The following is a 26547-nucleotide window of genomic DNA, read 5'->3' as shown; positions in this document are numbered from 1 at the left end:
CTTCCATCCAACTCTGCCATGTCAACCAAGTTTCTCAAACTAAACTAGTCCCACTTGCCTGCATTTGGCCTATAGCTCTCCAAACCTTTCCCATTCATGTACCTGTCCAAATGACTCTTCAAGGCTGTAACTGCACCTGCATTTACCACTTCCTCTGGTAGCTCAGTCCACACATAAACCCTGCATTGTGTGAAAAAGTTGCCCTTCAGGTCCCTTCTAAATCTTCCTCCTCTCACCTTAAAATATGCGCCCTACTTTTGAACACACCCATCTAAGGCTATTCACATTATCTATGTCCCTCATGATTTTATAAACCTTTATAAGGTCTCCCTTTACCTTCCGACGCTCCAGTGAAAAGACATCCCAGCCTATCCAACCTATCCTTATAATTCAAACCCTCCACTCCTGGCAACTTCCCGATAAATCATTTTCTGAACCCTCTGCAACTTAATAATATCCTTCCTAAAGCAGAGTGACCATAACTGGACACAGTACTCCAAAATGTCCTTACCAATGTCCTGTACAATCTCAACATGATATCCCATCTCCTATACTCGATAGTCTGAGCAATGAAGGCAAGTGCGTTACATAGCTTCTTAACCCTCTGTCTACCTGTGACGCATCTCTCAAAGAACTATGTACCTGAGCCCCTCAGTCTCTCTATTCAGCAGCATTACCCAAGGCCCTGTCATTAACCGTACAAGTCCTGCCTATGCCTGTTTTACCAAAATACAATACTTTTGAGAATTCAGTGTTGATAATGCCATTGAAAGTCAAAGGTTGGAGGTTAGGTTGTCTCTTATTGGAGATGGTCATTGCTTGGCACTTGTGTTGCATGAATGTTATTTTCCACTTGTCATTCCTAACAAAGGGCTTTTGCCCGAAACGTGGATTGTTCTACTCCTCGGATGCTGCCTGACCTGCTGTGCTTTTCCAGCCCAATTCTAATCTTGACTTTCCACTTGTCAGTCCAAGCCTGGATTTTGCCCAGGTCTTGTTGCATTTGAACATAGATGACTTCAGTATCTGAGGAGTCATGAATTGGACTGAATATTGTGTAATCATCAGCAAACATCCCCACGTCTGACCTTATAATGAAGGGAAGGTCATTGATAAAGCATGTGAAGATGGACACTACCCTGAGGAACTCCTGCAGAGGTATTCTGGAATGAGATGACTGACCTCCAATAACCAGATCACCTTCTATTGTGCCTGTTATAACTCCAATCACCAGAGAGATTTTTCCCTCATAACCATGGATTCCAGTTTTGCTGGGACTACTTGATATCACACTTGTCGAATGTGACCTTGATGTCAGGGGCTGTCATTCCCATCTCCCCTCTGGAATTCAGCTCATGTTTGAACCAAGGCTGTAATGAGGTCAGGAGCTGAGTGACCCTGGCGGAACCCAAACTGGGTGTCACTGAGCAGGTTATTACTGAGTGGGTGCTGCTTGATGACACCTTCAGTCACTTTACTGAGGACTGAGAGTGGACTGATGGGGCAGTAAGTGGCTGGGGTGGATTGTCCTGCTATTGGGCAATTTTCTATTATGATTCTATACCAGCCACAAACTCACCAATATCAGGCATTGTTGAGCTCAAGAGCATAGGTTTGTATATGTAAGCAAGCATCTGTTTAATGTGAGACTAACTGAAGCTGAAATCTTTATGTAGCCATATTTATATTTAAATAAATAAAAAGGCAGAATGTAACAAAGGAGACAAAGTGAGGAATAGCTTGGAGGGGCTGCCAAGATTCCCAGCTCCTGCTCAGGGAGGTCGATAGATTTTGATATTGGACACAAGTGGCTGGTGGAATCCTGCTCACAATGACCAAGAGAGCATGATGGGAGATGGTCTCCATGGTGAGCAGCAGGAACCAGGGCAGATCTTGGATCCAGGCTGGAAGCAATTCCCCAGGCCGCGAGGTTCCAGCAGACATACAGATGTCCAAGTGGGTTCACACCTGAAGGCAGCACCTACACTGGGGGACTATCACACTTACCCCACCCCCCCACCCCCCCCACCCCCATAGCAGGAGACTTGTATTTCCAAGCTGCTCCTATAGATGCATGCAGTAATAGACAGAAATGTGATGGTCGACTGTGATGCATTGCTATATTCAAGAGCTTTGTTCTTGGCGACATGAGATGATTGGCTCACATCATATTGCATTTTGGAGACTAAAATAAAGAAGCCACACATTATTTGAAATGAAGAATCTAAATTGTGTTGTGCAGCAAAGTGATATCAGGCAATAGGTAAACCACTACATTCTTTGACAGTATGAAAATCATGACAAAAACAAACCAAGCCCTGTGGAATGTTTGTAGAGGCATAGATTCGACAATTAGAGAAGTTATGAAAAACCAGTATGGAATGGGGTCATACCTGAGAGTTCTGGTCACTACTTTATGAAATAGCACCGGGGTGGCATGGTGGTGCAGTGGTTAGCACTGCTGCTTCACAGTGCCAGAGCACTCAATTCCACCTTGGGTGACTGTCTGTTGGCAGTTTGCACTTTCTCCCTGTGTCTGTGTGGGCTGGCTGTGGTTTCTTCCCACAGACCAAAGATATGTAGTTTAAGTGGATTGCCCATGATAAATTGCCCATAGTGTGAAAGGTCAGTGGATTAGCTCTGGGTAATGCAGGGTGATAGGGTTGGATGGGGGGAGGTGAGTCTGGCTGAGGTACCCTTCAGAGAGTTGGTGTGGACTTGATGGACTGAATGGCCTGCTTCCACACTGGAAGGATTCTATCAAATGGATGGAGAGTTTGCAGAGACAGTTTACAAGGACAATGCCAGATTCACATGGATGTGCAAATCAGGCAAGGAAGACCAAGCTGTGTTTGTTTACTATTAAAAGAGCTGAGAGTTGGTCTAATAGAGGTCTTTAAAATTATGAAAATGTTTGATGAAGTGGATCCTGAGAAAAACAATTCCACTTTGGGGAAAAGAAATATAAGAGGATGTCAATATTCCCTAATCACCAAGGTATCTGACAGAGAATTCCTCACCCAGATAATGGCAGGAACAAGGAACTCCCTTCCACAGGGAGTAATTGCAGCACAGATGCACTGAGCAGGAAGTTAAAGGACAATTGAAAGAAGAAGCAAATAGAGGGCTAAACGGATCAAAAATGATGAGAAGGGATCTCCAGACAGACTCAAGTGGAGCACAAATACTGGTCTGAACTAGCTGCATTCACTGGGCTGTTCATGTGCTGTATGCCCGAGGTAATTCTACAATATCCCTGCATGGGATATCCCACCACATGCTATTCTCACAGACTGCCAGTCCCATTTATCATCAGATTTATAACTTTACAACTGTTTGGGACTGTGTGTTTAAGGTATGACAAAATTAAGGTGAAACTGAGACCTGTCTGACATCTGTCTGACAACAAACCTGGGTGTTTTCTTTCTTAGAGACAACAAACCTGGGTCTGGGCTGTTCCACTGGGAAGAGAGCACACGGTCTTCGAACACATAAACAATGATGAAAGCAGCGGTGATGACCATGGGCACACTAATCATTCTCCAAACCCCAGAAAGATGCTGAAAATGTGATGTAGTAAATAGTTATACTTCCAACTGTCCATTTATTTTGGGGTCTCTCCAATCGGTAATCAGCATTATGACCTTGATAGTAATGTTTTTAGCCTGTTTTTGGAGACACTGGTGAAATACTAATATCATTGAACTAATTGCTCAGAAGCCCAGGATACTTCTCTGGGATATAGGCTAAAAACTGACAGGGTTTAACTGATGGAATTTAATTTCAATTAATAAAAACTGCGATTGAAAATTGGTCTCAGAATGGTGACAAATTACTATGAATGCCAATTGTGGGAAAAAGATATCTTCAATCTTTACTGTTCTTTGAGGAATGAAATCTGCCATCCTCACCCAGCCTGTCGTGAATGCGATTACAGATACACACAGATAAGGTTGACTCTGAACTGTCCTCTGAAATGGTCACTCAATTAAGGTCAGTTATGATGAACAATAAATACATACTTTGCCCGTGACATCCACATCCTTGAACAAATAAAGAATCACTGAATAGCCTCATGAGTAAGGTTAAAACTTATCAAAGTGTAAAATAAGAAAGGAAATTCATTGTCTGCCCAGCATCGACAAAGGCATTGGAGGCAGCAGCTAATGTGCTGGCCTCCCCCAGCATTGACAATGGGATATTTGTGCAGTCTCCTCTGCCAGTGAGTTGCTGAATTAGTCACTGCCATCAGGACTGGTTATGGCAGTTTAGCTGTAATCTGAGCTGCATTTGTAGGGCTATGAGGGAGAGAGGGTCATGTCTTTTTGTGGCTAGCTGGTGTTCATGTATCCTGGTGGCTAACTTTCTTCCTGTTTGTCCTACGTAGTATTGTGGCAGTCCTTGCATGGAATTTTGTAGATGACGTTGGTTTTGTCCATGAGTTGTACTGGGTCTTTTAAGTTTGTTAGTTTTTGTTTGAGAGTGTTGGTGGGTTTGTGTGCGACTAGGATTCCGAGGGGGTCTTAGTACTCTGACTGTCATTTCTGAGACTTCTTTGAGGTATGGTAAGGTGGTTAGGGTTTCTGGCCGTGTTTGGTCTGCTTGTCGTGGTTTGTTCCTGAGGAATCTGTGCACTGTATTTTTTGAGTACCCGTTCTTCTTGAATACGTTGTACAGGTGGTTCTCCTCTGTTTTCCGAAGTTCGTCTGTGCTGCAGGATACACGAACACCAGCTAGCCACAAAAAGACACGACCCTCTCTCCCTCATAGCCCTACACACGGATGAAAAAAACCACCATTTCGACTGGGACAACACATCTATCCTGGGACAGGCTAAGCAAAGACATGCTCGAGAATTCCTAGAGGCCTGGCACTCCAACCACCATGCCATAAACAAACACATAGATCTAGATGCCATCGATCAACCCCTCAGAAAACGAACAGGAAATGACATCACCACAAACCCCAGGAACCCCATCCAGGAGAAAGATACAAAAAGAAAGCAGGAGACAACAGCTTCGCTTCACTTGGAGGTTGCCACTGATGATGTTACCGAGCCAGGTAATGAAACGCCTGGAAATCAAACCTACAGCTCAGTGAGCAAACCTACACCCTAAACCCCAACCTGAGCTACAAACCTTCACAAACCTTGCAAAAACATGAGAATGATTACGAACTTGCAGCGTGACACTGAGGTCAGGCAGGTACTGCCCAGTGTCACAGCCATTTGCTCTCACTCAGCACAGAAACAGCTTTTTCCTTTGTCTTCGTGAAAATATTCACTTTGCGCCTCAATTTGTGAAATCACATCAGCCTCGTCCTCCCACTGTGGAGGAGTCATTTCTCTTCATAAAAGTACATTAACTCACTGAACTCTGATTCCAAGGCTTTCGGTAACTCTTTAAACTGATGGCTGTTTAAATGTCCACTTTTAATAAGGTTAAAGCTTAATGCTCCTTTTGACATGATGGTGCTCAGCAGTAGGGTCTGTGTGGACAGATCCTCTTGATGAATAAAGCAGTGAACTGCAATCAGCTCACATGGAGGCAGTTTGAGATGATTCATTTCTCATCCATTACATTAACACCCCAAGACGGGCCTCTCTGTATGACCGACTCTATTAACCCCTAGACTGGGCTCTGTACACAGCCATTAACTCCCATGAACAGTAAATGAGAAAGCAAGTTGCGATATAGACTTGATGGAGAAATATCAAAAGAATAAATAAGTGGACAAAAGGAGTACAATGTGGGAATATGTGAATGTATTCGTTTTGGAAGGGGGACAAAAGAACAGAATATCAGTTAAATGGAGAAAAACTGCAGAACGCTTAGGGATCCTTGTGCATGAAACACAGAAAGTGAGCACACAGGAACAGCAGGTAATCAGGAAGGTAAATGGAATACTGGCCAATGTTTCAAGGGGCTTGGAGTCGAAGAGTTGAGAGGTCTAAATGCATCTGTACATATTGCTGTGGAACCACTGAAGCAGGGTAAGCAGTTTTGGATCCTTATTTAAGGAAAGATATCACTGATTTGGAGGCAGGTCAGGGAAGGTTTGCTAGGATGATCCCTGGTATGGAAGGATTGTTTTATGAGAAAAGCTTAACCAGGTTGGGACTCTTCTCCCTGCAGTTTTGAGGGATGAGAGGTGATCTCATGGTCACATGTACCATTCTTAAGGAGCTTCACATCATAAATGCTGAAAGAAAGGTTCCCTCAAGAGAGAGCTGAGGACTCAAAAGGCATTGTCTCAGAATGAAGGGGGTTCCAATCTAAATTAAGGAGACATTTCTTTTCTCAGAGGGTTGGGCGTGTTTGAAACTCCTTGCTACAGACAGCTGTGGGTCAGAATCCTTGTGGATTTTTCAGGCTGAGATAGTTTCTTGATCAGGATGAGATTGAGGGTCTTGTGAAAAAGGCAACAAATTTAACGTGAAGATTGTCAGACCAACCATGATCCTATTGAATGGAGGAGGAATGGAATGACCTCCTTCTGTCCCTATTTCGGCTGTTCTTAAGATCAAACCAACTCCATTAACCCCCACACTGGGCTCTCTGTACATGACCCACCCCATTAACCCCCACACTGGGCTCTCTCTACATGACCCACCCCATTAACCCCCACACTGGGCTCTCTGTACATGACCCACCCCAATAACCCCCACACTGGGCTCGCTGTACATGACCCACCCCCCATTAACCCCCACACTGGGCTCTCTGTACATGACCCAGCCAATAACCCCCACACTGGGCTTTCTGTACATGACCCACCCCATTAACCCCCCCCCCCACTGGGGTCTCTGTACATGACCCACCCCATTAACCCCCCCCCCCCCCACTGGCCTCCCTGTACATGACCCACCCCATTAACCCCGACACTGAGCTCTCTATTCATGACCCACACCATTAACCCCCACACTGGGCTCTCTGTACATGACCCACCCCATTAACCCTCACACTGGGCTCTCTGTACATGACCCACCCCATTAACCCCACACTGGGCTCTCTGTACATGACCCACCCCATTAACCCCCACACTGGGCTCCCTGTACATGACCCACCCCATTAACCCCCACACTGGGCTCTCTGTACATGACCCACCCCATTAACCCCCACACTGGGCTCTCTGTACATGACCCACCCCATTAACCCTCACACTGGGCTCCCTGTACATGACCCACTCCATTAACCCCACACTGGGCTCTCTGTACATGACCCATCCCATTAACCCCCACACTGGGCTCTCTGTACATGACCCACCCCATTAACCCCCACACTGGGCTCCCTGTACATGACCAACCTCATTAACCCCCACACTGGGCTCCCTGTACATGACCCACCCCATTAACCCCCACACTGGGCTCCCTGTACATGACCCACCCCATTAACCCCCACACTGGGCTCCCTGTACATGACCAACCTCATTAACCCCCACACTGGGCTCCCTGTACATGACCCACCCCATTAACCCCCACACTGGGCTCTCTGTACATGACCCACCCCATTAACCCCACACTTGGCTCCCTGTACATGACCCACTCCATTACCCCCACACTGGGCTCTCTGTACATGACCCACTCCATTAACCCCCACACTGGGCTCTCTGTACATGACCCACCCCATTAACCCCACACTGGGCTCTCTGTACATGACCCACCCCATTAACCCCCACACTGGGCTCTCTGTACATGACCCACCCCATTAACCCCCACACTGGGCTCTCTGTACATGACCCACCCCATTAACCCCCACACTGGGCTCTCTGTACATGACCCACCCCATTAACCCCCACACTGGGCTCCCTGTACATGACCCACTCCATTAACCCTCACACTGGGCTCTCTGTACATGACTCACCCCGTTAACCCTCACAGTGGACATGACTCACCCCATTAACTCGGAGAAACTGAGGACTGCAGATGCTGGAGATCAGAGCTTAAAAATGTGTTACTGGAAAAGCACAGCAGGTCAGGCAGCATCTTAGGAGCAGGAGAATCGACGTTTTGGGCATAAGCCTGAAGAAGGGCTTATGCCCGAAACACCGATTCTCCTGCTCCTTTGATGCTGCCTGACCTGCTGTGCTTTTCCAGCAACACATTTTTAAGCTCACCCCATTAGCCCCTATACTGCCCTTTCCGTAATTGCTCACTTTCTAATATATGTATAAAATGCTTTGGGATTTTCCTAAATCCTAATTGCCAAGGACACCTCATGGCCCCTTTTATTCCTCCTAATTCCTTATTTAAATACTTTCATACTTCCTTTATCTTCTCAACTGCTTTGTCTGATTTCAGTTTCTTTAATATAACATGCTTTGCTTCTCATTTTTAACTCATCTTTCAATATTTCTTATCACCCAGGATTCCCAAATCTCGGCATCCTTATTTTTCATCCTCACAGGAACAGGCTGGTCCTGAATTCTCATCAACCGGCCTTAAAAAGTCTTCCCACATGTCAGATGTGGATTTACCATCAATCAGTCCCCCGCAATCTAATTTCTCCAATTCCTGCCAAATATGTTTGGAATTATCCTTTCCCCAGTTTAGCCCTTTCACCTAAGGACCAGCCTTATCCTTACCAATAACTATGTTAAATCTTTCAGAATTATGATCAGTGGGAATGAAGATCAGGAGATTTACATCTCTTTAGACATTATACATATAAGGCAGCATTTGCTGTCCATCCCTGCCTATTCCAACTGGATAGTTTGAGGACCATTAAGAAGGTCAGTCAGGAATCATATTTTGGCTCCTCTGGGTGTGGATGGCCATTTCCTTTCTGAAAAGATAGGTTTTTAAAACAATGACAATTGCTATGGTTACCACAACCGAGATTAGCTTCAGAATCCAGATTTATTCTTGGAGTTTAAATTCCAACAGCTGCTGTGTTTAAGTTGAACATGTGTCCCCTGAACATTAACCTAAACCTCAGGATTACAAATTTCCTGACAGTACCATGTTACTACCATGTCCCCTGGGGACAGATTTGGGATTGTGCAAGTAGGAATCCAGTAAGGTGGTTGTGATCCTCCAGGAGAATTGCTGGGGAATTCTGTCATCTCACGGGGTCTCAGTGTCCATTCATATATAAAGGGGGGAGATCAATACTCTCCAGTATTACAGAATGGACAATATGAATCCAGGAGGAAATATGAAAAGAGATGGGGATCTCTAAAGTAAATACCTCAGAGATAAGGAAGTGGAGATGATCAAGAACAGGTTATGGGGCTGAAGCTTCTCGTTTTTAAGCAAAGATAGATTTCAGGAAGTTTCTTGATGAATTTCCCATCATGACCCATGGTGACTTGTGTTGCACAATTCTATGCTCTGCTGTTCATTAATTAACAGTTTGATGTCGTTTTGGATGTTCGTACCTAACCAGCGATAATTACCACTGCACAGGGGCCTTGAGTTGCTTCGATGCTGGAGTCATGTTTAACATCCAGTTCCCCAACACTTCAAAAACTCAAAGCCTGAGACTGCCCTCTCACTGTTCTGCTCCAATGAGGATGTGAAGCTTCATTGACAGGGACCTGGAGTTATAGAGTCATAGAGATGTACAGCACAGAAACAGACCCTTCAGTCCAACCCGTCCATGCCGACCAGATAGCCCAACCCAATCTAGTCCCACCTACCAGCACCCGGCCCATATCCCTCCAAACCCTTCCTATTCATAGACCCATCCAAATGCCTCTTAAATGTTGCAATTGTACCAGCCTCCACCACATCCTCTGGCAGCTAACAGGTTCCTCCAAGATTAGTTGTGAAATTCACTGTTTCTTCATTTTCCCAGACACACTCCGATGTCCAGCGACACATGAATTCAAATACAGCAAAGGCAGTAACTGTGCAGGTTCTCTCTCTCTCTCTCTCCTGCACTGTCCTCACCACGTGCTTCCTTTGTCTGCTCTTTTCCCTTTTAAAACTGCTGTTGTTTTGACTTTTTTTTCCCTCAAATTTCCAAAACAATGCAACAGCATATAAAACAGTAAATGCTGCTCATGGAATTCTAGGAAATCACCTCCAGCACCTAAAATACTTCAAATAAAGGAGCAGCTCTTACAGCCAGAAACTTTTCCTGTCCTCCATCTTGGATTATCCAGAATCCTTTGTTGGGGAATGAGACAGTCGAGAGGAAGGCAGTGATGTATCCTGTTGACTGACAAAGGAGGCCTTGCCACCAGATCCAGGAAGCATGGATTAATGCAATCGCCCAAGTCAGTTCCCCTTTGTGCAATCATATAAAGGCACAGCAGTGCTGGAAGAAAGTTGCTGATACTCTTTACTCTGCTGGTGTAAGTACCATCACCTTCACTCTGCTTCTCCATAATCACTCTCGCTCTTCCACTGCACAGGAAGCTCAAAAGGCTCATGGTTTACAACTGTCACCATTGTTCATAGCATCACCTCTCAATGACTCTCACCCACTTCATCCTCCTAAATCACTAACCCAACCTGCCCTCTGTGTTTCTTACTCCCTCACTGGGGATATTTCACCACCTCTCCTGCTCTTGCGTTATCATGAACTGCTCCTCCATCCATTGTCATCTGACTCAATCCCTCCCTTTGCCTCAAACCAAAGCAAAACACTGCAGCTGCTGAAGATCTGAAATAAAAGCAGAATGTGCTGGAGAAACTCAGCAGGTCAAGCAACATCTGTGGGGACAGAAACACAGACTGAACATTTTGAGTTCAGTGTGGCTCATCTTTGTAATTCAGTTCCGAATGCTGAGTTCAAAAAAAGAGTCACATCAGATTGGACATATTAAGTTGGTGTTCCCTCCCTTTGTCACATTGCTGGAGAATTTCTCATACCTTCAGGCTGACTGAACCAAGGTGGGAGAGACAGCTCACCACCGTTTGACCCCTTAGTCCCAAAGTGGTGAAGACCCTCGACATTGCTGGAGAGGAGTGTAACCATTCATGTGGAAATACTGATAGCTGCATGTCTTGGTGACCCAGTGAGCTACATTAAGCTCGACTGCTCTGTACATCCATTACCACCACTGTCAACATCTTAATATACACAAACCTATTGGACAATGAATGCCCACTCTTCCCTTTTACAGACAGCAGCCACACAGCCACCACCCAAAGAGGCAAACCCCTCTGTGCGTCAGCTCCTCCTCCACTGCTGGGGAGACATCACGACACCCTCAGAGGGTGCACCAACTGAACCCCCTCTCACACTGCTCACCAGGTGAGTAACATTCACTGCAGTGTGATCTCTTTCTCCCGTTAACACAGCCCCACATTCTGGTGGGCACATCTCTGGCACGTCTCTGCAGTGGGTTGTGGAAGGAACAGCCCAGGCCCCTGGCATCTGGAGGATGGTCAGAGACTGAGTGCCTGCTCAGTCCCAGGGAGCAGGTGACTGGCCAGTCATGATTTCACTAAACTGTCCAGGCATATTAGCAGCGGGCAGGTTTGTTCAGAGACATTGGATTGAAGGTTAGAAGAGTCCATCGATGTTAGTTTTTCTGGGCTGGCTCTGCATACCGTGTGTCTGATTGTCTCCATGGAGAGTTTAGCAGTTGCCATGGAGACTCTGGGCTAGTACCTACTCAGTGGCAGCCGATAATATACACAGAGCTGCACTGCATCACTCTGGCTGATGGTGCTCTACATCAATGACAAGGCCCGAAGGGGAACAGGGACTTTGAGCTGATTTCATGAGAATATGAGAAATCGGAGCAGCAGGAAGCTGTTTAGCCCCTTCTTAAGCCTGGCCTGTCAGTTCCAAGGTCATAGCTGATCTGACTCAGGTCTCAATTCCTCATCACCCTCAGCTACCTACTATTTCAAAAACCTATCTCCCTCCACTTCTTAAATGTTTTCAGTATTCGAGCTTCTGTAAATCTCTGGGATAGGGAATTCCAGACATTCACCATCCTCTGGGAGAAGAAATTCATTTCCACCTCCATTCTAAATGAGTGTCTCATTTTTCTGTAACTCTGTCCCCTTGTTCAAGATTCCCAATTAATGAAAATGCCTTCTGAACATCTACCCACTCTCAAAATCTTGTATGTTTCAATACTATCACCTCCCATTCTAGTAAACTCAAATGAATACAGGTTGAACCTGTTTAGCCATTCTTGATAGCTGCTGGATGCTATTCTGGCCTGAGACTCGCTCTTTGCTTTCTAGCACCTGAATCTTTCTGTTCTGTCTTTGGACAAAGCCAAAAAACACTAGGATCTTCCATAGCTGGACCCTTTCTGAATAGTTGTGATGATTCGATGTGGGAAATATTAGAAATAATACAGCTACTCAGTCATGTGATACCTGAATGGTTGCACCAAACAAAAATGAGGTTTGAGCACAGACTGCAATACAGTGGTCATGGGGTCTTCCAAGGAGAAGGCTGTGCAATGCATCTACATGCACCTCTGACATATTACACCCAACATAAGTTATGGCACTCACAAACATTGGGATATTATAACCATGGAATGAATAGTTCCTCCATGTTACAACCCAGCTCCCGTACTGAAAGACAGCAGTGAATATCGGTGCACATGTTGTCACATACTTACAGTTCACTGTGAGAGGGAAACAGCTCAGAGACCTTATGTAGGCATGAGAACTTTGTAATACTTTTGAGAATTGGTGACTACAAGCAACACTGTTATTTTTAGATTAGATTCCCTACAATGTGGAACCAGGCCCTTCGACCCAACAAGTCCACACCTACCCTCCGAAGAGTAAACCACCCAGTCCCATTTCTCTCTCACTAGTGCACCTAACACTCTGCGCAATTCACCTGACCTGCACATCTTTGGACTGTGGGAGGAAACCAGAGCACCCGGAGGAAACCCACACAGACACGGGGAGAATGTGCAAACTCCATACAGTCACCCGAGGCTGGAATCGAACCTGAGTTCCTGGTGCTGTGAGGCAGCAGTGCTAACCACTGAGCCACCGTGTCAATATCTGTTCTGCTTCCAAGAAGTGAAATTGCCCTGTTCAATAGAATGGACATGATTGCTCAGAAGTTCAAAGAATCAGACAGTAAACAGACCCTTCAGCCCAACTCATCCATGCTAGCCAGGTTTCCTGTTTGAGGCTGTGTTTTGTCATGTATATTGTTGGTCAAGGGGTGAGCTGTAGGTGAGGAGTAATTTGATAGTGAATGTGTCTCATCATTGACCCTACAATTCCTGATTAATGCATCGACCTCCTGAAGGGCCTCACCTTACCCCCAAAGACCAAACAGAACAAATGCACCGCACTCACTGTCGGAGAACTGGCACACATTTCTGCTCCTTATTGTGCAGTGGAGATTGGGTACAAGATGGAATGCAAAGCTGGCTGTGCTTCTTACTGTAAGATCCAGGCTCTGTCTCAATGTCAAACCAACATTATCAGTGTTTTGTGATTATGGTCACTTGCAACAAATCCCCACCAACTCCTGGTCTCTTTATTTCAGTCTGATACTGCATCCCCTTTTCCTCTCTGATCAGACAGTGGGTGATTAGCTATTAATTATTGATGGTTGATCCCTGCTTGGTCACTGACAGGAATTTGCACTCTGCAATGGATACGTTCTGTTGAGGTCAGTGATGAGGTCAATGCAATTTGGATTTGATGGAAAGGACTACATTAGTTTAGACCCAGACGGGATAAGATGAATTGAAACCAATCATTTTGCACAAAAGGCGAAGGAGAAATGAGATGTGGATGAATCTTGGAACAAATTCTGGGAAAGATATTTGCTGGGTGTGTCTGTTCAATGTTTGAAGCAAGACCTGAAAGCTGGAAAGGAATATTTCACAAGGAAAGGTACATATTTTAGTTTCAATGTTCTGATCTAACCTCACTGATCTATGAAACCGTTCTCCCATTCCATTCAGTGTCTGTCTATTGTTTGTGGTTTCACCCTTTCCCATCACAGTTCAGCCTGAAGTGTTCATCTCCAGGAGGGAGCCCAATGGTCAGGACAAGCCGCTCACTCTCTCCTGTCTGGTCACTGGGTTTGATCCTGTAGACATTGAGGTAACCTGGCTAAGGAATGGAGAGGTCATGTCTGAGACCCAATCTTCAGGGGTACGACCGAACCACAATGGGACCCATCAGATCCAGAAAGAGATTGAGGTCAATGCTGGGGATGAGAATCAATACTCCTGTCAAATTGAACACAGCAGCCTGGCAGAGGCCCAGCTCTATCAGTGGGGTAAGGGACTGGGCACAATGTTTGTGTGTCTGTGTCTGCCCTTGTGTCCGTGTCTGTGTGTGGCTGCACTCAGCCCAGGTTAATCACCTGAAGGAACTGATATTTTTCTGATGTAATCAGAGTAATCAGAGCATTAATAAAAACTGAGTATATTCAATATTAACTACAAGAGGAAATAGGGAAGCAAACACATGATAAGAGTTTAGAAATAAGATGAAAATTAAAAAAAAGGTAGATCAAGCCCTGAATTGTTCACAAATAATGAAAATTTGAACATTGCGGCCATTGTAGTGAATGTTACAAGTAAGCGTTCGTTGAGAGTCAATTTTGAGATTCTTGGCTGTGTCGGTTGAATGGAACCCTACTGTCCTGATTTATTTCAGCATTGCCTGACTCCCTCCAATTTCATACAATCTTCTTATTGTCAATAATTGTCTGGTGTGGAAGCTTATCAATGAACTTCTGGAAATCCATATGGACCAGATCCAAAGACAACCTGTTAAACACCATGTCAGTCAGCTCCTCATCAAATTCAGTGAGGTTGGTCAGACATGAGCTCCCCTTCACCAATCCATCTGTTTCATCAGCTGATTGGTCAGTTCGAGCTGTACCGCGCAGGTGTGGAATTAATTATCTTGATTGACCGCTGGCAGTTTGAACAGGAACAGGGAGCCATCCTCTCCAGCAAACACTCAGGCACATTCATTTCTGCCGATTGATTCTCCTCACGTTCTCTATCCACGAGGGACTGACTCTGCCCTTGATCATCTCCCATTCTTTATCTCTCAGAAACACTTCCTACAGAGATTTCTATTCCTTGTTCACACTGTCTCCTGGATCCACACTGCCCATTCCGTAATCCTGGTTAAGATCGATTTCCCATTCCCAGCTTTTCTATATGAAGAGACACTGAGACTCAGTGGGATGACAGGAGTTGTCCGACAAGCTGCTCATTCCTGGAGAATCTTAACCATCCAAACAGGTGCCCACTTGATCACAAACCCAACTCCTGACCTTCCTCAGTGCATCACAACTTTCCAAATATCTTCTTCAGGAAAAGGAGAGGGAACAGAAGAACTTGCCCTGTGTCCATAACTCATGGCATTCCAGTGTGGAGTCTGGCTATGGGACTGGGAACACTGGACAGACCAGGGGGAGTTTCTGAATCAATTCTCTTCCCACGTGTCTGGTTCATGCTCTTCTTTCTTGGACACAGATATTTCTTTGTGAAGTTTGAGTGATTGTTCCCAAACGCTGTGATTTACTTCCAGTCTGACTGATTGAAAGATTCTGCCATGAATTGCTGCCTGACCAGTGTTTATTGAATATTACAGTCATGATAATTAACTCTAACTCCATTCACCATCACAACTTTTGTTACAACAGGAAGATCGTCAGTGCCTGAAATTGCTGTGTAGATGACAGTCAATGAGTTAGTGTCTGGAAAACAAAAATTAAAGGGACAATTTAACAAACACTCATTCACATTCCTCTCAGTACAAAGTGAAGTCCCATCCATACAGTGACAGTGACAAGCACCAATAATTCACCACATCTTCACACTGTCAGAGTCCTGTCTGATATTATAACAGAGCCAGATTCAACTGGGTCAGAATTAGTTGCTGCAGCCTCTCAGAACAGGGAATAAACGAGGAATCAGAGTCACTTAGACACTTAGAGTCAGTCATAGAGTCATAGACATGTACAACACAGAAACAGACCTGTCAGTCCAACCTGTCCGTGCTGACCAGATATCCCAAACTAATCTCATCCCATTTGCCAGCACTTGGCCCATATCCCTCTATAAACCCTTCCTATTCATATACCCACCCAGGTGCCTTTTAAATGTTGCAATTGTACCAGCCTCCACCACATCCTCTGGCAGCTTATTCCATAGACGCACCACCCTCTGTGTGAAAAAGTTGCCCCTCAGGTCTCTTTTATATCTTTTGCCTCTCACCTTAAAACTACACCCTCTAGTTCTGGCTCCTCCATCCCAGGGAAAAGACTTTGCCTATTTCTCCTATCCATGTCCCACATGATTTTATAAATCTCGATAAGGTCACCCCTCAGCCTCCGACGCTCCAGGGAAAACAGCCCCAGCCTGTTCAGCCTCTCCCTATAGCTCAGATCCTCCAACCCTGGCAACATCCTTGTAAATCATTCAAGTTTCATAACATCTTTCTGAAACGAAGGAGACCAGAATTGCACACAATCTTCTGAAAATGGCCGAACCAATGTCCTGTACAGCTGCAACATGACCTCCCAACTCCTGTGCTCAATACTCTGACCAATAAAGGAAAGCATACCAAACTCCATCACTAACCTATCGACCTGCGACTCCACTTCAAGAAGCTATGAACCTGCACTCCAAGGTCTCTTTGTTCAGCAACACTCCCTAGGACCTTACCATAAAGTGTATAAGTCCTGCTAAGATTTGCTTTCCCAAAATTCAACACCTCAACTTTATCTAAATTAAACTCCATCTGCCACTTCTCAGCCCATTGGCCCATCTGGTCCAGATCCTGTTGTAATCTGAGGTAACCTTCTTTACTGTCCACTACACCTCCAATTTTGGTGTCATCTGTAAATTTACTAAATATCTTTCCTACATTCACATCCAAGTCATTTATATAAATGATGAAAAACTATGGAACCAGCACTGATTCTGTCAGTGAGCCTCCCTCCTCACACTCTTCCCCCAGTCAGTGTATCTCCCTCACCTCACTCTTCCCCTGTCAGTGTGACTCCCCCCTCACTCTCCCCCTGTCAGTGTATCTCCCTCTTCTCACTCTCCCCCTGTCAGTGTATCTCCCTCACCTCACTCTCCCCCTGTTAGTGGGACTCCCTCCTCTCCCTCTCCCCCTGTCAGTGTGATTCCCTCCCCTCACTTACCCCCTGTCAGTGTGACTCCCTCCCCTCACTCTCCCCGTCAGTGTGATTCCCTCCCTTCACTCTCCCCGTCAGTGTGACTCCGTCCCCTCACTCTCCCCCTGTCAGTGTGACTCCTGTCCTGAGTCGGAACCAGCCAGGGATTGAATGCCCTGCTAACTGTCCCATGTCAGTATTTCTGGCCTTTACCTGGATATTATTCCGAGTGGAAACCCATCCTTCCCTCTCTGTTCCTCCAACATCAGTTCAGCAAAAAGATCAGACTTTGTGCAAAGCAGCTATTCCTTTCATTTGTTTTTCCAATCAGTTTCAAAATGTTTAATTCCCAATGGAATAGGGAGAGTAGATTCCCAGAATATTGCTGATCCTTCTCTCCATCTCCCTGTGTTTTTCCCGGGTCTCTCCCGGTAAGTACAGAATTCAGCTTTCCATTCTCTCTCTCTGTGTCTGGGGTGAATGTGAATCTCTTGGGGAGAGTTTGAAATGGGGGATGTTTGATCAGCCGCCTGTTATACAGCCAGCCTGATCTTTTACACATTGAAGGCAGCACAGTCTGGGAGACTCTGATGGGATTTGTGTCCAGGTCTCATGACAGCAGGATGTAGAAACCCCGAGATCAGAGAAGCTCAAAGCAAATGGGAAATGGTTCCAATGGAGAATTTTAATTTTCACATCGATTGGGAGAAGCCAAACAGCTTCATCATTCCTGGTCTAAAGTCTTGTAAACACTGCGGGGAGGAGAAGGAGACTCCATGTTTAACCCAGCCCAGGCTCAGCTGTGATGCCCACATGGTTGAATAGGCCGGGTTATCTCAGACACCAACATCCTACTGACCGTGTATAAAGGGCTGATTAAAAAGCTCAGTGAAGGACAGTGAGGATCCTGCTCTGGATTGTTCATCCCCCTGTTTGACAGAGAGACTGTTCACATAGTGACTGTCCCCCATGGTCTCACGCTTCATCCTCCCAAATATTCCTGTTTCTCTTCATTTCAATCTGGATTCACTCACTCCATATCTTTCCTGGTTATGGTGATAAACCACAGACCTGCCCCTGGGTTATCCTGAATTCCTCACTCCAGGTGTTCCCTGGGCAGGAGTTTCTCCTCAATATCTCTCTCCAGATGTTCTCTGGCAAGAAGGAACACTTCAGCATCTTAGCGGTTTTTGAGAAGATTTGTAGCTCAGGTTGATGATAAGTCTGTAAGTTAGCTCACTGGGCTGGAAGGCTTGTTTTCAGATGTTTCGTCAGTATATGCAGTAACATGCTCAGTGAGAGTCTCCAGTGAAGTCCCGGTGGAATGTCCTGTCTCTCTGTTTATAAGGTGGGTGATGTCATTTCCGGTTCTTTTATTCAAGGGAAGGTCGATAGGATCGAAATGGATGTGTTTATTGATGGAGTTCTGGTTAGAGTGCCGTGTTTCTAAGGAGTCTCGTGTGTCTTTGTTTCGCCTGTCCTGGGATGTGTGAGTTGTCTGAGTCATCGTTTCCTTATGTTCACATTGACTTTATTCCACTTTAATTTTCTCTGAGATAAACCTGCTGTCTCCTCAGTTAATGTCCAGGTCAAAGGTCAGGGAGACAATGGTTTGGGCAGAACCATAATTAATCCAGGGCCCCAGGTTACTGACCCAGGTTGGTGATAGACCGAGTGTGTCCCAGGTTACTGACCCAGGTTAGTGATAGACCGAGTGTGTCCCAGGTTACTGACCCAGGTTAGTGATAGACCAGGTATGTCCCAGGTTACTGATCCAGGTTAGTGATAGACCAGGTGGGTCCCAGGTTACTGACCCAGGTTAGTGATAGACCGGGTATGTCCCAGGTTACTGACCCTGGTTAGTGATAGACCAGGTGGGTCCCAGGTTACTGACCCAGGTTAGTGATAGACTGAGTGTGTCCCAGGTTACTGACCCAGGTTAGTGATAGACCGAGTATGTCCCAGGTTACTGACCCAGGTTAGTGATAGACCGGGTGTGTCCCAGATTACTGACCCAGGTTAGTGATAGACCGAGTATGTCCCAGGTTACTGACCCAGGTTAGTGATAGACCGGGTGTGTCCCAGGTTACTGACCCAGGTTAGTGATAGACCGGGTGTGTCCCAGGTTACTGTCAGAATTCCCATGACACCAGGTTAGAGTCCAATCGGTTCATTCGGAATCACTGGTGTTTGGAGCATCAGCCCTTGGTCAGGTGAAGTGAGAGGGAAGCACAGGAAACAGAATTTATGGGCAGGGAGACCAAGGGCAGAGAGATCAAAACATCATCCAAATGGGGTGAGTGCCCTGAGGGTGAGAATTCCAGAATGTTCCCCCAGTGACAGTGACGGAACAGTGATATATTTCCAAATCAGGATGGTGAATGGCTTGTATATGTATATACTGTATATCTGCTCCCCACCTCCTTCCTGATGGAAGTGGCCGTGGGTTTGGAAGGTGCTGTCTGAGGATCTTTGGGGAATTTCTGCAGAGTATCTTGTAGATGGTACACACGCTGCTCCTGAGCATTGGTGGTGGAGGGAGTGGATGTGGTGTCAGTTGTCCCACATGGTGTCAAGCTCCTTGAGTGTTGTTGGAGCTGCAGCCATCCAGGTAAGAGGGGAATACTCCATCACACTCCTGGTTTGTGCCTTGTGGGGAATGGACAGGTTTTGGAGAGTCAGGAGGTGAGTTACTCACCGCAGTATTCCGAGTCTCTGACCTGTTCTTGTCGCCACTGTGTTTATGTGGTAAAAACAATGACTGCAGATGCTGGAAACCAGATTCTGGATTAGTGGTGCTGGAAGAGCACAGCAGTTCAGGCAGCATCCAAGTAGCTTAGAAATCGACGTTTCGGGCAAAAGCCCTTCATCAGGAACTGTGTTTATGAGCTGAGTCCAGTGGTGTTTCTGATCAATGGTAACCCCAAGGATGTTGGTCCTGGCGCATTCAGGGATGGTAACACCATTGAATTTTAAGGGGAGGTATTTCTAGACAATTTCCCCCTCTCTGCCTCCTGCCACATTGAATGTATCTCAACAGTTTTGTCCCAGTCGGTGAATTATTGGTGCAATATTTCCACCTGCTGGTGGTATGTGGAACTGCGAGCAAACAATTATCCCGCAAGTGACGCTGATGGTACAGGTCTGCCACCTCCTGGCGACAAACGGAACTGCGCCATTCATTCACTGTCACAAAATCAAAGCGTTTCAGTTCTGTGAACTTTGGCCAGAACTGGGAAAAGGCCAAAGATGTTGCAGATTCTATGTTTGTGGAGCCGCAGGGAAAAATGCGGTGGAGCGATAAGAACAGGGGGCAATGCATTAGGAAGACAGGGCAGAGGGCGGAAGGCGAAATGCCAAAGGGATGGTGAGAGCAAGACAGAAGGAAATAGCAGTGGGACATGCAAAGGTGTATTTCCATGGCATGTTGATAAAAATCACAGAAACATCGCCAAAATACATCACCCAAAAACAACGGTGTCAGCAATTTGGAAGTAAAATTGTTGAATTTGATGTTGAGTCTGGAAGGTTACAAATAGAAAGATGAGATATTGCTGTCTCTCAAGCTATTGTAATTATTCATCGGATGAGTGTAGGTGTACGAACAAAACAGATAAGTTGGAGTGAGACTGAGTCAATTAAAACCATGTGACTGGAAGTTCAGGGTCATGCCTGTAGAATAGGGAAGTTCTTTATCTGATAAATTGTAGTTCGAGAAATAACTTCATAATCAACGATGGCTTGAAGGTGAAAGACGGACAATAGCACCACCAACTGCCCATAGCTGGTAATGCAGGACAAGAACAAATTCGTAGAGTACCGACGTCGGCCACAAGGTGGTGGTGTTGCTCCACCAAGAATACGATGTGGCCCGCTCCAATCGAAAAGACGAAAGACAGCAGCAATTTAGGTTTGTTCAAAATATCGTTTCTGTTGCATGACACTGAGATCGTTTTCTGTAAATTCTGTGTCTTATGATCCTGTTCCACAGCTACCACAGAAGGAGCAGCGCTCTGAAAGCTAGTACTTCCTAATATACCTGTTGGACTATAACCTGATGTTGTGTGATTTGTAACTTTGTTCATCAAGAATAGTTTCTGGAAACCCCCAGCGCCACAGCCACCTGCAGCCGGGATGATAGTTATCACCAAAACGTCAGAGAGAGACCACTGGGCCCTTGTTCTATTCTGTGCGATTCTATGATATTGTGAGAATTGTGATCACCCACAGATCACCCAGGAACCTGGGAAACACTCACCTTGGTGTTGGATAAGAGTTGCCTGAGTGATCCCGTGTTTTGTAAGGAGGGGGGAATTAGACCAGTTCAATCACCACATGGTCTTTGTATGGTATCATCTGCCTGGACTGCACACAAAACTACACTTTCCACTGTCGGAGCAAATTCCTGCAGATGCTGGGACCTGGACTGAAAACAACAGAGAATCCTGGTCAGACAGAATCCATGGAGAGAGAGCAAGGGAACGCTATGAGTCTACAGGAGCCAACTTAGATACATGTGACAATAATAAATCAAATCGAGCTTGCATCTCACGCACACACAGACACACACACACACTCACAGACACACACGTGCACACACACAGACACACACGTGCACACACACACGTGCACAAACACAGACACACACGTGCACACACACAGACACATACACACACTCACAGACACACACACACGTGCACACACACACACACACACACCCCCGTGCACACACACACACACGTGCACACACACACACACTCACACCTGTGCACACAGACACACACACACACACACTATGTAAAAGGCAGATGAATTCATGTCACTTCCATAACAAGACAATCCCTGTTCCATGGGATTCCTTCCACAGTTATGTGCTGGATTATCCATGCACAGTACCTGTTCCACATTTGGTTGTCCTGCTGCTGAATTCTGCACCAACCCAACATTTTACTGCATTAAGGTGAACGGTCTGTGTGACCATCCTGCTTTCCCATTCTAATCTCACACTGTGTCACACCCCAGCGTTAAACCCCGCTGCTCCCTGTGCTCTGCTGCTGAGGATTCCTTGACAGAGGTAAAAAAAGGCCTTCTTCAGGTTGTGGCGCTGAGTTATGTGACAACATAGTTTCCACACAATTAGTAGGTGACAAAATGACTTCCACACAGGAGATGGGGAAGGTTCAGACAAGGGCTTCTACAGCAGCTGGGCCTTTGGAGAAAAAGCATTCCTGATGCATTGCCTGGTCCAAAGCAGACCCATCTCAATCCTTCAGGTCACATGGAGGATGCTGCAAGGCCCCATAACCAGAAGCCAATACAAACCCAGCTGTTGGAGACAGCTGCTCGGGCAGGAATACAAAGCAGCCCAATAGAAGGCCTCCTGGCAGCTCCGAGTACAGAAACAGGGCAGGCCCAAGGGAGAGCAGCTGGAGCTCTCATGGATGCAGCTCCTGGCCAGCAGCTCCCCAGGGAGGGGTTCTCAGCTGCTGGGCATGTCTCTGGGAAAGGAGGGGGGCAGGATATGGGCACAGGGGGAGATACAGGAGGCATGAGGGTGGCAGCTCTAACAGGGGGATGTCTGTCTGCCCTCCCCACTCCTGCCCTGTGAGAGTGACCCTCAGGCACTGATGAGAAGGTGAATTTTTACTGTTTCACTTTGGGGAAATGCTTTATTTAAGGAGTGTTCTATTCCTAAATTTTCAACAGTGCCTGTTCTGTTGGAGTCCTTTTTTTATTTATAGATTGGCCTGGAATAATTTCAAATTGTGCAAAATAATTTTAGTTGACATGTAACTATCAGTCATTGCAACAGTTTACAAAGTAGAGAAACTGCTCATTAATATAAATGATCTGAAAGGTTTTGATCCGAGCAGATGAAGTTGACGTTGTTCAGCAATATCTCCCACAAACGTTGGGCGGCACGGTGGCACAGTGGTTAGCACTGCTGCCTCACAGCGCCAGAGACCCGGGTTCAATTCCTGTCTCAGGCGACTGACTGTGTAGAGTTTGCACATTCTCCCCGTGTCTGCGTGGGTTTCCTCCGGGTGCTCCGGTTTCCTCCCACAGTCCAAAGATGTGCAGGTCAGGTGAATTGGCCATGCTAAATTGCCCATAGTGTTAGGTAAGGGGTAGATGTAGATCTAGATGTAGGGGTATGGGTGGGTTACGCTTCGGCGGGGCGGTGTGGACTTGTTGGGCCGAAGGGCCTGTTTCCACACTGTAAGTAATCTAATCTAATCTAATCCTACAAAGTCTCTTTGCTGCTGAACTAAAATGTCCCTTGTTTCCCTCTCCATCTCCACTGCTCTTCTCTCTGATTTCCTGGGGGAGGGAGAGGGATTTTCTCCTTCTCAATGTCCAAATCAGTCAGCCCCCAGCTGCTCTCGAGCTGCCCAGGCAGCTGCAGGCGGGGTTTCCTCAGCTGCTCCATGAGGCCTGGCTCCAGTCACATCCATGTTGGAAGCCTCCATTTCATCGATTTCTGGCCCCATCTGGTCTGTGGGCTGAAGGCTCAGTGCTTCCTGCAGGGGAACCTTGTTCAATGTGCACCAGACCCACACAATCCTTCAGGCAAAAACCAGTCAGTTGGTGCAGTGGCTCAGCGGTCAGTTCTGCTGCCTCATAGCACCAGGGATCTGGGCTCAATTCCAGCCCCTAGGAACTGTGTGTGTGGAGTTTGCACGTTCTCCTTGTGTCTGTGTGGGTTTCCTGTGGGTGCTTCAGTTTCCTCCCACAGTCTAAAGGTGTGCAGGTTAGGTGGATTGGCCATGGTAAATGCAGGGTTATACAGTCAGTCTGGGTGGGATGCTTGTTGGAGAGATGGTGTTTGGTTTTTGTCCCTGTCCCTGTACTGCAGGGATCAATTCCCAACAAGTGGGATCAGTTACAATTGTCCCCAAGCAACACTGAACCAGGAATGTATGGGATATAGGTAAAGCAGTGTTACTTCTGCAACCATAATTCCTTATGCAAGGTAAATGAACTCACACCAGTGTATAACTGTTTCAGCCAAGAGCTGAGTCAACAAGAATGAAAACTATGTGAAGGAAATATATAATTGTTTTTGTATTAGCTAAAATGTGCATGCAAGAATGAAATGTGCCTGCAAACAATGGTAGATGTTACAGACAAATAGATAAGGTGCTGTGAGGAGAGCAGGTGTAGGTTAAGCTAGATATGCCTGTCCAAACAGTTACAAGCATCTGTTTCCCCCTTCTGCAAAAACAAAACAGACCACAATCAAGAGGTCATAAGGTTCAGTGTGGGCAAAGAATGGAAGGAAATCTTGCTTTAGAAAGCAAGGAAGCAGCTGGCAGTGAAGGAGGATATACGCTGAAAATAGATTACAGAGGGTGAAATACTGCTGCTTCAGATCTTGTCACGAACTGAAATTATTGAAGTGAGTAGCTTCTATTTCCAACAATTGGGGGCTGGTCCGGGATATCTTCCATCGCTGGAAGGGAGAGGCTGTCCCTGGACACTGAGAAGACGCGTCCCGTTCCTGGTTGAGGAGCGGTCTCGTGCCTTGGGGTAGTGGTAAGAATCCTTGACAGGAGACATCTGAACCACGCAGTGGAGAGAGTAAAGCCGGCTCTGAATGCGGAAAATGGCCAGACAACTCCATGCACAGACCAAGGTAGGAAAACTGACTTTTAAGTAGTGCCTTGGTGGCTGGGATTGAGTTGTAGTAGTTAATAAGGGACTAACGAAGAAACTCAATATGGGCTGCACCGAGGGTAAGGAAAAAGCCTCTGAGGATAAAAAAGGAAAATGGAAATGGAGGCGGGGTCCCTGACAACATCCCTCCAGAAAGTCCACTGGGAGGGATGTTCCCCTAAGTTTGATTGAGGTTAGAGTCTCTTGGGGTTTGATTGGGATTTGAGTTCGAATTGCCTTGGAGACTGGGAGTGTGATACCTGTCAAATTAAGGGACTGGCAGGTTGACCACTCTGGGAGGCAAAGGAAGCAACAATGAGGCGCCTGGGATAAAGGGTAAAGAAGTCCCAGAAGACATCCCTCCAGAAAGTCCACACTTGGGATGGATGTTGAAAAATTGGTCAAGGGGAAAAGATAGGAAAAAGATGATTAAATATTGTTGCTTTGTATGGACTAAGGAGTCCATTCCTCGTCCCGCCGGGTTCTGGCCAAAGTACGGGTTGGACGAAGACTGGGTTTGTCAATATTTGAATTTATATGTCAATGGAAAACAGCCTTTCAGTTAGGAGGGATCAGATTATGCTTCAAGTCAGAAGGGCTAGTGGCTGAAGGGCGACTGAGGGTACACTTTGTAACTGAATCATGGCCAGACATCCAGAAAGATATTCAAAAGATAGAGGGGTGAAGCGAGGAGCACCGAGAGGTGCTGTTATGGGGAAGCTCAGAAAGTGCCTGTGAGATACAGTGCATGTGAGTGTGTGTGAGAGAGAGAGAGAGAGAGAGAGAGAGTGAGAGAGAAAAAAGAGCTGTACAGCTGGTAGAAAGTTTAACCCTTTGTGATTCAGTTTGAATGCACATTTGTTTGTTGATGATTGAGTGTTTGTGCTTTGTTCCCTGGAGCTTGAGATCTGGGACTGTTTTGAATCTGATTTCTATTATGGAAATTTAACATGATTTCTTTTAAGGTTAAGGATTTTACAGTGATTATGAAATAAAATGTTAACTCCTGTTCTTTTTCCAGGTCATGACTGCCTTACTATCAGTTTCTAACTAATCTCTTTTATCCTTACATAAAAGTGATTTATGGAGGACAGTTGAAGTTTCAGTTCAACATTAGATTGTAATTTTAAACAATCCTATGGTTAATATCGGTGACCTTGGATTCAGCCATTATTCATGCATTAGAAGTTTTTTTTAACTTGAATAGACAAATTCTTTTAAGACAGCTCCAGTTATTTCACGACCTATAACATTGTAATTGAGCAATGACTGGTCAGGACTACTTAAGAAAACTAATTTTGGATTTAAATTAAGGGACTAAAACTGGGTAATTATAGTGGATTTCAAAGTTGGGAACTGTGTGCATTTTACATTTTAAATATTAGATACTGAATAAATGAATTTATAATATATAAATATATATTTACAAGTAAGGTTCCAAAATGTATAATTAGGATCAGGCTTTAAAGTTAGACAAGCATAAATTGATGAATTGGTATTTGAGATTACAGGGAGAAAGAGGCTCCTGCTATTTGAAGTTACAGGGTGAAGTTACAGGGAGCAGAGGCTTCCTGGTATTTGAGATTACAGGGAGCAAGAAATATTGTAATGTTTCTTTTAAAAAATCAAGGTCTAAACAAAACATTGGGGGATGAAGAACAGCCATTGGGATGGCCCTAAAGCTGTTCAATTGGTTACATTGGCTCAGCAATTGATCTGGCAACGTAACATGAGAAGCAGAAACAGGAGGCAAAAATAATGCTAGCCCGCGGTTGATCAGATAATGAAGAAAAGGACAAGCCTAAAAGGAGAAGGAAACCAGAATGGTGGCGGGCAGCACGTTGAACAT

The 26547-nt window shown here is 45.7% G+C and overlaps 1 pseudogene; it reads right to left on the bottom strand.

Moving 5' to 3' along the window:
• LOC140455585 (class I histocompatibility antigen, F10 alpha chain-like) overlaps nucleotides 1-26547 on the bottom strand; it is a 266432-nt pseudogene that overhangs the window by 229688 nt on the left and 10197 nt on the right.

This window comes from Chiloscyllium punctatum, chromosome 30, assembly GCF_047496795.1.
Source record: "Chiloscyllium punctatum isolate Juve2018m chromosome 30, sChiPun1.3, whole genome shotgun sequence".
Classification (NCBI taxonomy): Eukaryota; Metazoa; Chordata; class Chondrichthyes; order Orectolobiformes; family Hemiscylliidae; genus Chiloscyllium; species Chiloscyllium punctatum.
The sequence above is the reverse complement of the archived record's forward strand: the minus strand, read 5'-3'. Positions and strand labels throughout refer to the sequence as shown.